This window comes from Durio zibethinus, chromosome 8, assembly GCF_047325235.1.
Source record: "Durio zibethinus cultivar Kanyao isolate XHJ-2024 chromosome 8, ASM4732523v1, whole genome shotgun sequence".
NCBI classification, from domain to species: domain Eukaryota; kingdom Viridiplantae; phylum Streptophyta; class Magnoliopsida; order Malvales; family Malvaceae; genus Durio; species Durio zibethinus.
In genome coordinates, this window is record NC_143169.1 from 2,486,297 (window position 1) to 2,499,005 (window position 12,709).

General features: G+C 32.6%; 1 pseudogene; it reads left to right on the forward strand.

The window, feature by feature from the left end:
• The window catches only part of LOC111278382 (disease resistance protein RUN1-like), a 45,619-nt pseudogene extending 33,147 nt beyond the window's left edge, over positions 1-12,472 (forward strand).
• The last annotated feature ends 237 nt before the right edge of the window (positions 12,473-12,709 follow it).

Sequence of the window (12,709 nt, forward strand, 5' to 3'; positions counted from 1 at the left end):
AGTTCCACTTCAGGGTTATTTCGCTCTTCACCTACCTTGGTCTTTTTTTTTTCTAGCCTTTTTCAACATTTTTGAAGTATAGCATCTTCCACTTTGGGTGATACCCCCTAGACCTGTTATGTTAGTAGGCACTGGACTTAGAAGCACTTTTCTTTTGCACTTGAACTACCATATCACAGCCATATTTCTAAGGTACAGCTTTGTCATCCTTATACGGGAATAGAGCTGGGACTTTAAAAATTACTAGCTTAGGAATGAGTTTATTTATAATTGACTTTGGCTTGTTCCCACAGTGAATTGTTACCAACTTTGGAAATAGTTTTATTGGCCTGTCAGTCATAAACACCTCAGCACTCTTTGAAACCTTTCCTTCTTCATAGAGTTCCATTTGATACGAATCAATGAGTTTTTATACCTTTTAGTGAAACCGCTCACAAATTTTGATAGAGTGACCAATTACCCCACTATTATATTTATAGCTAGTGCCTGCTACATATGCTCCATAATAACCATGCAAACTTACTGGCTGTATCATATTAGCTTTCCATAAATCATCAAATAGCTGACTAAAAAGTGTCTTAATATCTATCACTTTTTTCTTCAAATGATGCTCATGTCCCTTATTTAAAGCATTTACGTTATGATTAGGCAAAAGATTGCCACTGACATTTGGTACAATTACCCCTTCTGTACCAAAGCTAATCATTCCATCCTTGATTAGCTATTGCACTTTGTGTTTCAAGGTAGTGTAATTTTTAATGGAATGACCAACAATGTCATAGTGATAATCACAATAGACTGTAGGATCATACTACTTAGGGTAAGATGGCTTGAGTGGCTCTAATTTGCTAGGAGTAATCAAATGATTGTTGTAAAGCTCATGATATAACTCTGTATAAGTCATGAGAATTGGATCGAATATAGGCTTTTCGTGAGTACTTCGTTGCTTCCATGATCCACCAATTGGGCTAGCTGGACGAGTTTGAGGTCTTGAGGTAGGTTAAGTGTTAGGACTATATATGGTATTTTGAGGCCTAAAAGAGGGTTGATATGTTTAGGGATAAGATGATTGTGGGAATGGTTGGTATGGGTAAGGGGAAGTGTTATTCACAACAGGATAATATGGAGGATATCTTTATGGTAGGTAGGGTTAATAACCTTTAAATTATTGTCTATCAAAGCTCACAGCTTAAGCTTCAGTCTCTTTCTTCTTTGGGGCTCTTTTACTTAATGTATTTCCTCCTTCTAACTTGCCATTCTTGATGGCACTCTCAATAATTTCTCTCGAAATCACCTTGTAGGCAAAATTCTTGGTTGAATTCCCTATCATCTTTTTATAATAGGGAGGCTTTAAAGTGCTAACGAATAGCATTATAGTTTTTTTTCAGTTAGAAGAGGTTGCACTTGAATAGCTACATCCCTTCACCTTTGGATGTATTCCTTAAAAGACTCATTTATCTTTTTTTTCAGGTTCTGTAAAGACAAACGATCAGAAGCCAAATCCATAATATGTCGATATTGATTGATAAAGTCATGGGCTTATAGCTTCAAGAATAGATGCGAGTTCTATCCAACTGGACATACCATCTAGTTGCGAAGTTTGTAAGGCTATCTTAAAAAACATGCATTAGTAGTTTTTCATTATGAGCACGGGCTGTCATCTTCCAATAGTGTATGGTAATATGAGTCTTTGGGTACTTCATACCATCATATTTATCAAATTTTGATACTTTGAACTTTGGAAGAATGACTACATCTGGACTAAGCAAAGCCCAGCAATATCGACAGAACCATAAAACTCAATTCCTTCTATAGCCCGTAACCTTTGTTGAAGCATACTAATCTTTGAATCTTCTTGAGATTTCGCCATTTTTGCCTTTTCTTTCTCTTGGATAGATTTTACTACTTTTTCAGCAAAGATGAAATTCATGTAGCTATGGTAATGCTTTGGGTTTGAAGCTGATGGCATTCCAGGATATGTAGGATATGTGAACTGCTATGGCAGTATATCCTGCATGGACTAGGCTAGTTGTGGACCAAAATCGAGAGGATATAAAAGATTGACCACTTCTTGTGATGGAAGGCCCTATTAGTTTGTGTTCTTTTCTATCCCTTTTCTTTTGTTTAACTTGTTAAGAGCATCCGAAATCTTACTCAACTCATTCTTAAGCTTTTCCTATGCTTTTTTTATTTTTTTTCAAGTTGATGAGAGTTTTCCTACTCCATTTGTCTAACTATGGCTCTTGTATTATATCAATGGGCAGGGTTCTTATCGAATTGAGCTATCCTTGAACCTTGAATACCATATTTTAGAATTAGCAAGTTTATACAACTATCTCATGGTTATTTTATTGATTGTAATGAATAAAAATACAATGAATAAAGGTGCATGCATTCAAAGAACATTTACCTTAAGATAATGTTCAAACAAAATATTTTATTTATTCCAAAGAACTTTCATTTACATAGAATTTATCATCCTATAGTTATAACCATAAAATCATTTGATCTGCTCATACTAGTCTCTGGCTTTTTCGATGAAGTTCAAGAGACGCTACCTATGTTCTCCTACTGAGGCCACCACTTGTTTCAATACCTCTGCCTCTTCTACCATCTCTTTTGCCTTATATACCCCTTTGCAAATTTGGGTTGTTAAGTACTTAATATACTTCTGTCTTCCTATGTTTTCTCTTTTACCACACCATACTTGGTATGATAACTCTTTGTGCTCTCTAACCAATACAGCTATGTAGTCTTCTTGTTCATTCAACTTTTGTCTCAACCTACTTAGGTAGCTATTCAACATGTTATTCTCTATCTATATCTGGGTACTTTTTTCTTCTAATTCAACATACTCTTACTTTAATCACTTATTTTCATCATTCAACTCAATGATTGTTATCTCTTTGGCTTTTACCTTCACACACAACCTCTTATGTTCATGGTGTAGCTCTGCTAAGTCTTTGACAGCTGTGTCACGTTTTCTAGCAATCTTGCAAACTTTGACTTCATGCTTTTTAGCTCTATTTTTTTGTTGATCCTTTTCCTCTTGAAGCTTATGGATTTTTTGCTTTAACTTATCCTTTTCGATCTTAAATTCTTTTGTCGCAAGCTCCAATTCTAATGGTATCTCTTCAAGCTTTCCTCTTATTGGTGGTGGAAAGCTTTCATAAGTGAATAACATTTTTTGTCTTCATTTTGCTCTCTAAACTAAGTACCCATGAGTGACCTTATCAGTGATCGGTCTTGAACTCACTCTATGGGGGTTTTTCCATGCTTTAATCACCTCATTCATCCTCTAAAATGCTTTTGGCTCATTGTAAGAAAAATCTTATTGATGAAGCTTATGCATAATGGGAATGAACCGTTCTACCCCAAACTACCTTCTCACTAGAAGTGGTGCATAACTTGTTACTCCCCATAAACCTAGAAGTGGGATCACAGTATTATCTCCACATGATATAGCATAGGTTTACGATTCATCCACGGGACCAACCATCTTACTTTGATACTTGTCAATTTTTGTAAAAAAGCTGTCCACTTTTTTTTAGACTTTTATTCTGGTCACACTTTCACAGAATTCCTTAATCGAAGCTCGATTGTGGATATAAAGCTTTGAGAAAGCACCTCTTTTCCACTCAAAGTGATTTTTCATCCATAAGTACAATAACTGTATGTAACCTGTAAAACGCTTTTTATTCCAACGATAGTAACTCAAGGATTTGACAGTCTCTGCTAATATTACCATTGAAGAGTTGTAGCCATTGATCACACTTTTGAAGAAGTCAATCACTGCTATTTCAATATAACCCAAAACCTTCAAAAAAATCACCATTCCATATATGGCTAAGGTAAACACGTCTAACTCCCATTCTTTATCGGTATGTTGTACTAAAAAATCATAAAAGAACCTCCAAGGTAAGCAAACATGTTTTTGTTTTTTCTTTGTATGAGAATTCACAATCTCTTTGTCTATCCCCATAAGATGGGCTAAATTCTTACGAAATCTTGATTTATGTTTTTTGACATATATCTTGTTAGGAGCCTTGAGGTGCAAACCCAATAATGTCGATTATTCTTCAATGGTTGGCATCATATCAACTTCATTGAAGATGAAACACTTGTATGCAGGATCCTAGAATTGCACTGTAGCTCTAATTAGCTAATTCTCGACATTTACTGCACAAAGGTGTGCTATATGCCCATGTCTCTGGCAAAACTCTTGTTTTGATGGACTCATCTTTTTCCATATATCACCTAAATCTTTTAGATTATTTTGTTTGAGGAGGATAAATGTCTCTTGAGACAAGGTAAAAGCATAGCCAATCGGTAAACAATCCCCTTTCTTTAGTTGAATCCTTTCTGACTGGACCTTTACTTCATTGGGTGACTCACAATGAGCTAATACAGACGAAGAGCAAACTAGTCATTTGTGGAGTCCATGAAAAGCTTATTGTTGAATACCATCTATCAGGTAAATGTTCTTTATGTAACTTTATGATATGAGTATGGATCACGCAAACATGAATAAGAGAATAGGTTAGTACATCAAATAAAGAGAAATAAATAATTAATTAATTAAATAAATTAAAATGTCACATACAATAAGAGGAATGAATCATATGTTTTTGGTCAATTCTAAAAGGAAGGAGATGGCTCTATCTATAGGTTAGGCACTTCTAAGGTCCACTATATGTGGTTTAAGAACTAAGTCTAAAGGTTCCCAAATTGTTCCTTACATCATTGTCAATCACAAACTAGTAAGGCACCCCAATCCTCATCCATTACAAGCTACAAGAGAAAAAGGTTCAATTTGAGTGAGAGTATTTTGCTAGCCATTGTAGAGGCATTAAAATCTCATGAAAGCATAGGTACTTTACTCTCTCCTAGAGGGACGAAGCTCGAGTACAGAGCTCATGTTATGCATATGCATATGAATGACAAAGTTAATGAAGTAAATAAATAGAATGAATTAATAAAAAATTTATACAAAAAAGTTCAATTTTATTAGGCTTTTGGATAACACAAATTTATTTGCTAGCTGGACTCTCAGCATGTCCCCAGTGGAGTCGCCAAACTGTCATAACATCTAAATCCAGGGATCTATCGCTAGACATTAACTTAGAGAGTCACCACCAATCTTTTTTTTTGTATTTAGGTGTGATTGGCCACCTAAGGAATCTATCCTTTCAAGGAACACCTAAGCTTGACTAAGGATCCCTAAAAGAATAGGTTCAAGTCTATTAACCAAAACAAGGTTTGGGAGTTTGATTACGAGTGAAGAAGGTTATAGCACCCTCACAACGCTCATAAAAAGATGGTACCAGCTCATTTTCATGTTATCTGATAAGCCTTAAAAATTTTATCAAGTAATTAATTATTGGAAATTATTCTTAATTAACTCTAATGCTTTTGGCAAAAAATTAAGAAAAATTTTCTCACCTCAAGAGTATGCAAGAAAACTACTGTTTCTCTTGCAGAAGCTCCATCATTGGATTATTTAACATTTAAAAATTTTCAAAGATAGAAAAGGAAGAAAAAAAAAAGAATACTGATTCGACTTTTGATATAGATCTTTTTATAAGAAAAACTCATGCTTTCATACAAGAAAAATTGATACTTTCAACTTTCCCCTAAAGCATTTGAAGGTTTTTATTTTCAAGGAAAATTAATACTTTCAACTTTTCCTTAAAAATGTTTTTCTTGATAATTTTATTTTTAAGGAAAATTGGCATTTCCAACTTTTCCTCAAAAATGCTTTTTTTCTGAAATTTTAATTTCAAGGAAAATTGATACTTTCAACTTTTCCTCAAAATACTTTTGGAAATTTTTATTTTAGAAATTTTATTTTCAAAGAAAATTGATACTTTCAACTTTTCCTCAAAAATATTTTTTAGAAATTTTTATCTTCAAGGGAAATTGATACTTTCAACTTTCCTTCAAAAAATAATTTTTTTGAAATTTTTATTTTTAAAAGAAATTGATACTTTCAACTTTCCTTTAAAAATATATATATTTTAAAGTTTTTGTTTTTGAAGAGATCATTGAAAATTAAAAAATTTTAATTGAGTGAATAAATTATTTCAATTTAATAAATAAATAAATAAATAAACTAATGAATAAAAAAAACACAAAAAAACCTTTGGCGCGGCTCAGCTCAACAGCTAAATAGGGATGCAGCTCCAAAGACAAACGTGGCTGAAATGGCTCGACGTGCGGCTTGGCTCAGCAACTCAATAGGGTCTAAATGAAATGGGTTGGCGGGTCATTGCGCTACGAGTCGGGTCGAATTTTGGGTGATGCATGGATCATGCCCACTTTCGACATCTCAAAACGATGTCGTTCCACCTGGGTATAAAAGATAAAAAATATTTCTCTTTTTCTCATATTACTTCTCTGCTCTCTCTCTCTTCCTTCTTTTTCCTCTGCTTCTCTCTCTAAGTCACCAAGAACTCTGACAAATTCCTGTCGGTTTCTGGGTTTTATTGTCAAAAACTAGGTTCTTCATTGAAAAGGTCACCGAAAAACTTGAATTTTGTCAAAAAAATTCATCAGGATCTAGATTTTCCAAAAAAATTTCAAAAAGAAAAAATCACCAAAAATTCCTAAAAAATCTTAAGATCACTTCTAAGCCTTCTAAACACCTTTTTTGCTTTTTTTTTTCTCTCCGTATCCTTTCTGTGTTTTGCCTTTGATCAATGTGGGTATTTATAAGGAATCAATCGTAGAGTCCCTGACTAATCCAGATTCCCTTTTTGATTGGGTTTCTGGGTTATTAGATTAACCTTTAGACTTATTCTATAAGGATTAAGCCCAACTATGATTCTATCTAGCCCCATTCACGGCAAGATTCATTTTCATCATTATTTTTTTATTATTTTTAATTAATCTGATTATTATCTCCTAACCGAGAATTAATCAAAAAAAGATAAAGTCAAAATAATAATAATAATAATAATAATAATAATAATAATAATAATAATAAAATAAAATAAATAAATAAATAACATAATAAATTAATTAATTAACCCAACCTTAGGTTTCACCAACCCTATTGGACCAAGCCCAATTGATCCAGGGCTAGACCAAATTGGGTGTCTATATGTACTCTTTGTAGTGTACATTACAAAAGATAAATAATTTTTGCTATTGTCTTTATTGGTTGTTCTTGACATGGTTTCTAGATTTCGTGTTTACATTGATGTGGAAGATTTGAATGGGTCTACAACCTTTCTCTTATTTGATGATGTTGTTTCTAACTTTTTGAAAGTCACCGTTGATGAATTGGTTTCTTCTCAATCAAATGTAAAACATGTTTCATTTTTTTATCTCTTAAATTTCATGTACTTTTTTGTTACTTCATTTACTCAATCATTGTTGATGTTAATTTTTTTGAAGGAAAACACTGATGATTTTGTCTTACCCCCTGCGTTAAGCAACCTCATTGGATCAAGCTTTGTTTTTGAATTAAGAACTGGTTGTCAAAAAAAATTACGGTGATCTTGAGTATTTGTTGTTAGTGAAATGAGTGGGATTACAATTGCATCTACTAACTTGAAAAAGATTGTAAGTGTAAAGATTGTAAGCGTGTATATATATATATATATATATATATATATATATATTTATTTATATACAACTTTATAGATGATAGCTGTGTAGGTGTTTGACCTTGGAAACATTTGCTTTATAGGAAGCAAGTGTTTCTAATTCATTGATTGATGGTTCAACTATTAAGCATGCTGGCAAAGGGGAAGGTTTTGAAATAAAGTATACGTCTAAGGAAATGGCTGATCCTCAGTTACTTGATGTAGACGTGGTTGAGCAAAGGGTCGCGAAGAAGAGGTTAATGTACTTCTCTTTGGTTCATATAATTTATTTTCTTTAATCTTTTGCGTTTGCCTACTCGTTTTTTGCTTTTCAGAAAAAAAAAGGGGTTGTTGATATGGCTACTTCGGATGATTCTCTTGATATGGCTACTTTGGACGATTCTCTTACTTCCAACGGTGTTGACATGAATGATAGATAAATTGTTGATTATTTCTTTGTTGGTTATGGCATTCTGTTCTGTACTATTTTGGTATTGTTTGATTTGGTTACTTTGGATGATTCGTTTGCTTCCAATGATGCTTATTTAACTATGGATAAATGGTTGGCTATTTTTTAAAAGGGTTAATGTCATGATTGGTTTTTAAATTATAGTAAAATGTACATTGTGATATTTGAATTTTAAAAGTTTCTAATGTTGTACATAAATTATGAATTTTTTTAACTAATGTGATATTTTTAACATGATTAGTTTTAAATGATGACATGTGACGAATAAATAATATTTGAAATATCATATTAGTTAATAGATTTATAATTCAAATATCATATTAAAAATTTTTAAAATTTAAGTATTATATTTAACATTTTACTATAGTTTTGCTGTCATTCACGATATTAATTCTTTTTTGAACTTTTTAAAATTCTTAACTATTTTGAGGTGGTTTTGCTATCTTGGGTTATTTATTTTTCTAATTTAATATTAATTAGATCTTTCAATTTTCTGTATCTTTTGTATGAAATATTTTTAGTCTTATATGTTTAATTTGAGCAAATTTCTTATGTTTAAACCTGTGGATGAGGCTTTTACAGATTTTGTTTGTCTTTATATATATATGGATTTTAGTATGCATTTGTCACCAATCACGAAGGAACAAGGACTTGATCGAGTAGTAGAGAGTGACTCCATGTAGGCTATAAATGAGATAAACAAAATTCAGCTACTTCATATTAGGCAAGAGGAAATTTGATTCAGCTCCAGTGCTTTACAAGTTGCTCTCGCTTCCATCTCAAATATATCATATTCTTATTGTCAACATGAAGGCTCCAGCTTCAATGATTGCTCCCTCATGGTCCCTAATCACTATGCCTCCACCTTCTACACTATTATTGCGGTCCACAGCCCCATCAAAGTTGATTTTGTAGACATCATTCGTAGCAGGTGTCCACTTTTGGGCGTTTTGACTGGCTTCTTGTTCTTTTCTTATATGAGCTTGAATGTATTCTGCCTGATACTTAAGGAAACTTGCAGCATTTTGAATCGTTCTCCTATCCTCTCCATGAAGCTTGCCATTCCTTCCATTCCATAGACTCTATATAGCTACCATTAATATTTGCAAATGCTATTTATCCAAATTCCTGTTATTCAGCATCAGTCTGTGTCATTGGTATGGTTTCATTACTGACATGGTTCCATTGAAAACCGCTTTGTTGCCATATTCCCCTAACATGAATACAGTTTCGGATTGCATGGTCTTTCGTTTCTTCCTTGTCCTCGCACCTGAAACTAATTTTATTAACCTCCCTCTTCTTTTCCAGATTAACCATCATTGGTTATGCACTGTGATAGAGTCTCCAAATTAGAACTTTGATTTTGTTAGGAACATTCATCCCCCAGAATCTCTTCTACATTGGTTTTGCTTTTTCATCAACATTATGAGACTTTCCTTCAATACTACTCAGCATTAGGTAAGTGTTTTTTAGTGTACACTACCAAAAAAAAAACGTTTTTAATAGCTTCAATTCTAGCGGTAATATTTTTATCGGTGAAATTTATCGATGGAAAATTTTGTTGGTGCAAATTGATAATATAAATTTGTCAGTAAATTCATTGGTAAAATCTGTCAGTAATGTATCAATATTTTATTGGCAAAACTCATTGTTCCTTGGTAATTGATTGATAATCGGTTATTAAGTGGTGTTTTCCGTCAATAAATCTATCAATAAATTCATTAATAATTCATTGGTAATAGCTTAAATTTTGCTGGTAAAATCTATCGATAAAATTATAATTTTATCGATAATTAGATTAATTTGATCCATAATTATTGAAGGAACTTATAAATTAAAATTAAAATGTGTAATTATTTAAAAAGTTTATTATTTATCTATTATTATTAATTAAAATATCAAATCCCCATCATAAATTCTAAAACAATCCCAATTATAAAGTAAACATCCAGAATATCCCTAACATCCATGAAATATAATATTGAAAAACATCCATAAAATCTATTACACAAGTCCTCAAAAACATGTAACTGTGCTGTTGCATCTCCTACTCCAAAATCTATGTTGTTGTCATTAGGTCTCCAAAATTGTGGTGGTAGAAATTGTTTAGACTTCATCAACCGCATCATCTGATTCATGAAAAATTTAAGCTCAACCCTCAACTCGATTCTCAACTCATCAATTTTTTTTTATATCTAAGGCTGAGGAAATTGAGAAGGCACAGATGACGAACCACAAACTGACTGAGAGGTTGCTACTGCAGCTGTAAACATCAGGAGATTCAAAGCCATATACATGAGTACGCATAGCTTCAACCCTTTCAATAGCTTTAGTCAATATCTGCAGATCGAAATCTAGATAATTGGAAAAGTCTTCACTATATTTCTAAGATAATGCAACAACTTAGCTTTCGTACAAAAAGTTTAAAACAATTATTATTCCATTTTACATGTGTAATCCAATAAAATGAGACAACTTCAAACAATTCAAAATGTCAAGATTTGATTATTAAATACGCAAGAGTTTTCATTTTTCACAAAGTTATTGCATTTTAATATGCATAAAACATTATGTATTTCAATGCTAAATTTCCTACAATGCATAGACGTTTCATTACTATACTATGTATTTTATCAACAATCACAATACATAACCAGAATAACAAAGCAAAATATGCAATATTTTTTACCTTTCACAAAGTTATTGCATCTTAACATGCAAAAAATACTATTTAGTTCAATACTGAATTTCTTACAATGTTTAGGCTTTTAATTATTACATTATTTACTTCATCAACAATCATAATACACGACCACCTATATGCAAGACCATCTATACACGCAAGAAGTTCACAGACCATCTGTATGCTGCTTTATAAAGCAAAGTAATCGTTACTTTCAGAGATCATGAAAAGCTTGAGATAGGTGAAGCCATCGCGCTCTTTAAAGCAATTCAAGAATCATGGTGCTCAATAATCGTTTTCTCGGAAAGATATGCTTCTTCCAGATGATGTCTGGAAGAACTTTATGAAATTATTAAACAAAAAAACGAAAGGGGACATACAGTTTTCCCAATTTTCTATGATGTGTATTAATCTGAGCTAGGAGAACAGACAGGGAAAGTTGAAGAAGCTTTTGCTAAGCAAGAAAAAAGATTTAAAGAGCAGACAGTAAGGTGGCGAACTATTTTAACTAAAGTGGCTAACATCAAGGGATGGGACTCAAATAACAGGTAACCGTCTTATTCTTTCACTTAAAGAAGGATCAGCATTCAGCATTAGACTCCTTTCTTCTCTTATGTGATGCTGCAATCATTTTCATTAAGCTATCTCTAAGTAACTAAATTTCTTCGCTTTTTGTATTGTAGGCATGAATCAGAATTTATTGGAGACATCGTTAAAAAAATAACAACAAAATTATGTCAAACATATTAAAGTGCTCTTAATTCTGACATGATTGGAATTGAATCACTTTAGGGAAAACTGCATTGCAAAATAGACATAAGGGATGATGAAGATGATTGTGATCGCATTATAGGGATTTGTGGTTTGTGCGGAATTGGTAAAACAACTCTTGCAAGATTTGTTTATACCCCAATTTCAAGTCATTTTGAAGGCAAATGCATTTTTTGCAGATGTTCGGGAAGTGGCGGAGAAAGATGGACTTGTTTGTTTACAAAAATAGCTTCTTTGTCAGATTTTGTTGGAGGAGGGTTTTAATTTTTTTGATGTTAATGAAGGAAATGACATAATAAGTTGTAGGTTATCTCATAACAAGGTTCTTATTGTTCTTGATGATGTGGATAACTTCCAACACTTAAAATGTTTGGTTGGAAAGCGTGCTTCGTTTGGTTTAGGAAGCAGAATCATTATAACAACAAGATATGAGCATTTGCTGCAAGCCTATGCAGTGGATGATGTGTATAAGCCGACGACATTGAATGCCAACGAAGCACATCACCTTTTCAGTTTGAAAGCTTTGGAAAGTGATACACCCGAAAATGATTTGCTCGAGCTTTCAAAATGTGTTGTAGAATATGCAGATGGCCTTCCATTAGCTCTTGAAGTTTTTGGTTCCTTTCTTGCTGGGAGAGATGTTTCTCAATGGACAAGTGCAATAGAAAGACTTGAAAATGATTCTAAGAAAGAAATTCTAGACAGACTTCGAATAAGCTTTGATGGATTAGAAGAAATGGAGATGAACATATTTTTAAATACTGCTTGGCCTCCAAAGGGGAGGACAAAGATTTGGTAACAAAAATTCTGGTCAGTTGTGACTATTTTCAGAATGTTGGAGACAAATTGTCGATACATGAGTTGCTAAAAGAGATTGGAAGAAAAATTGTTCACAAAAAATCTCCTGTTGGACCTGGAAAACATCATCGATTACGCGCAAACACTGAAGTCACTGTATGAATGTATTGTACAATATATCTGTTATATATAGTTATTTTCTTAAAATTTCTAGTCTCAAATCAAATTGGTAAATTATCCATCCAAGATAAATTAACTAGGTAAGTTACTCTTCTGACATTAATTGTAAATTCAATATATTAATTAGGATACGACCCCCACAAATTTAAGTGGGATAACAAACAAATTAACCTTTGAATTATTTTAAGATGCACATTTAAGTCATTATACTATTGTTTT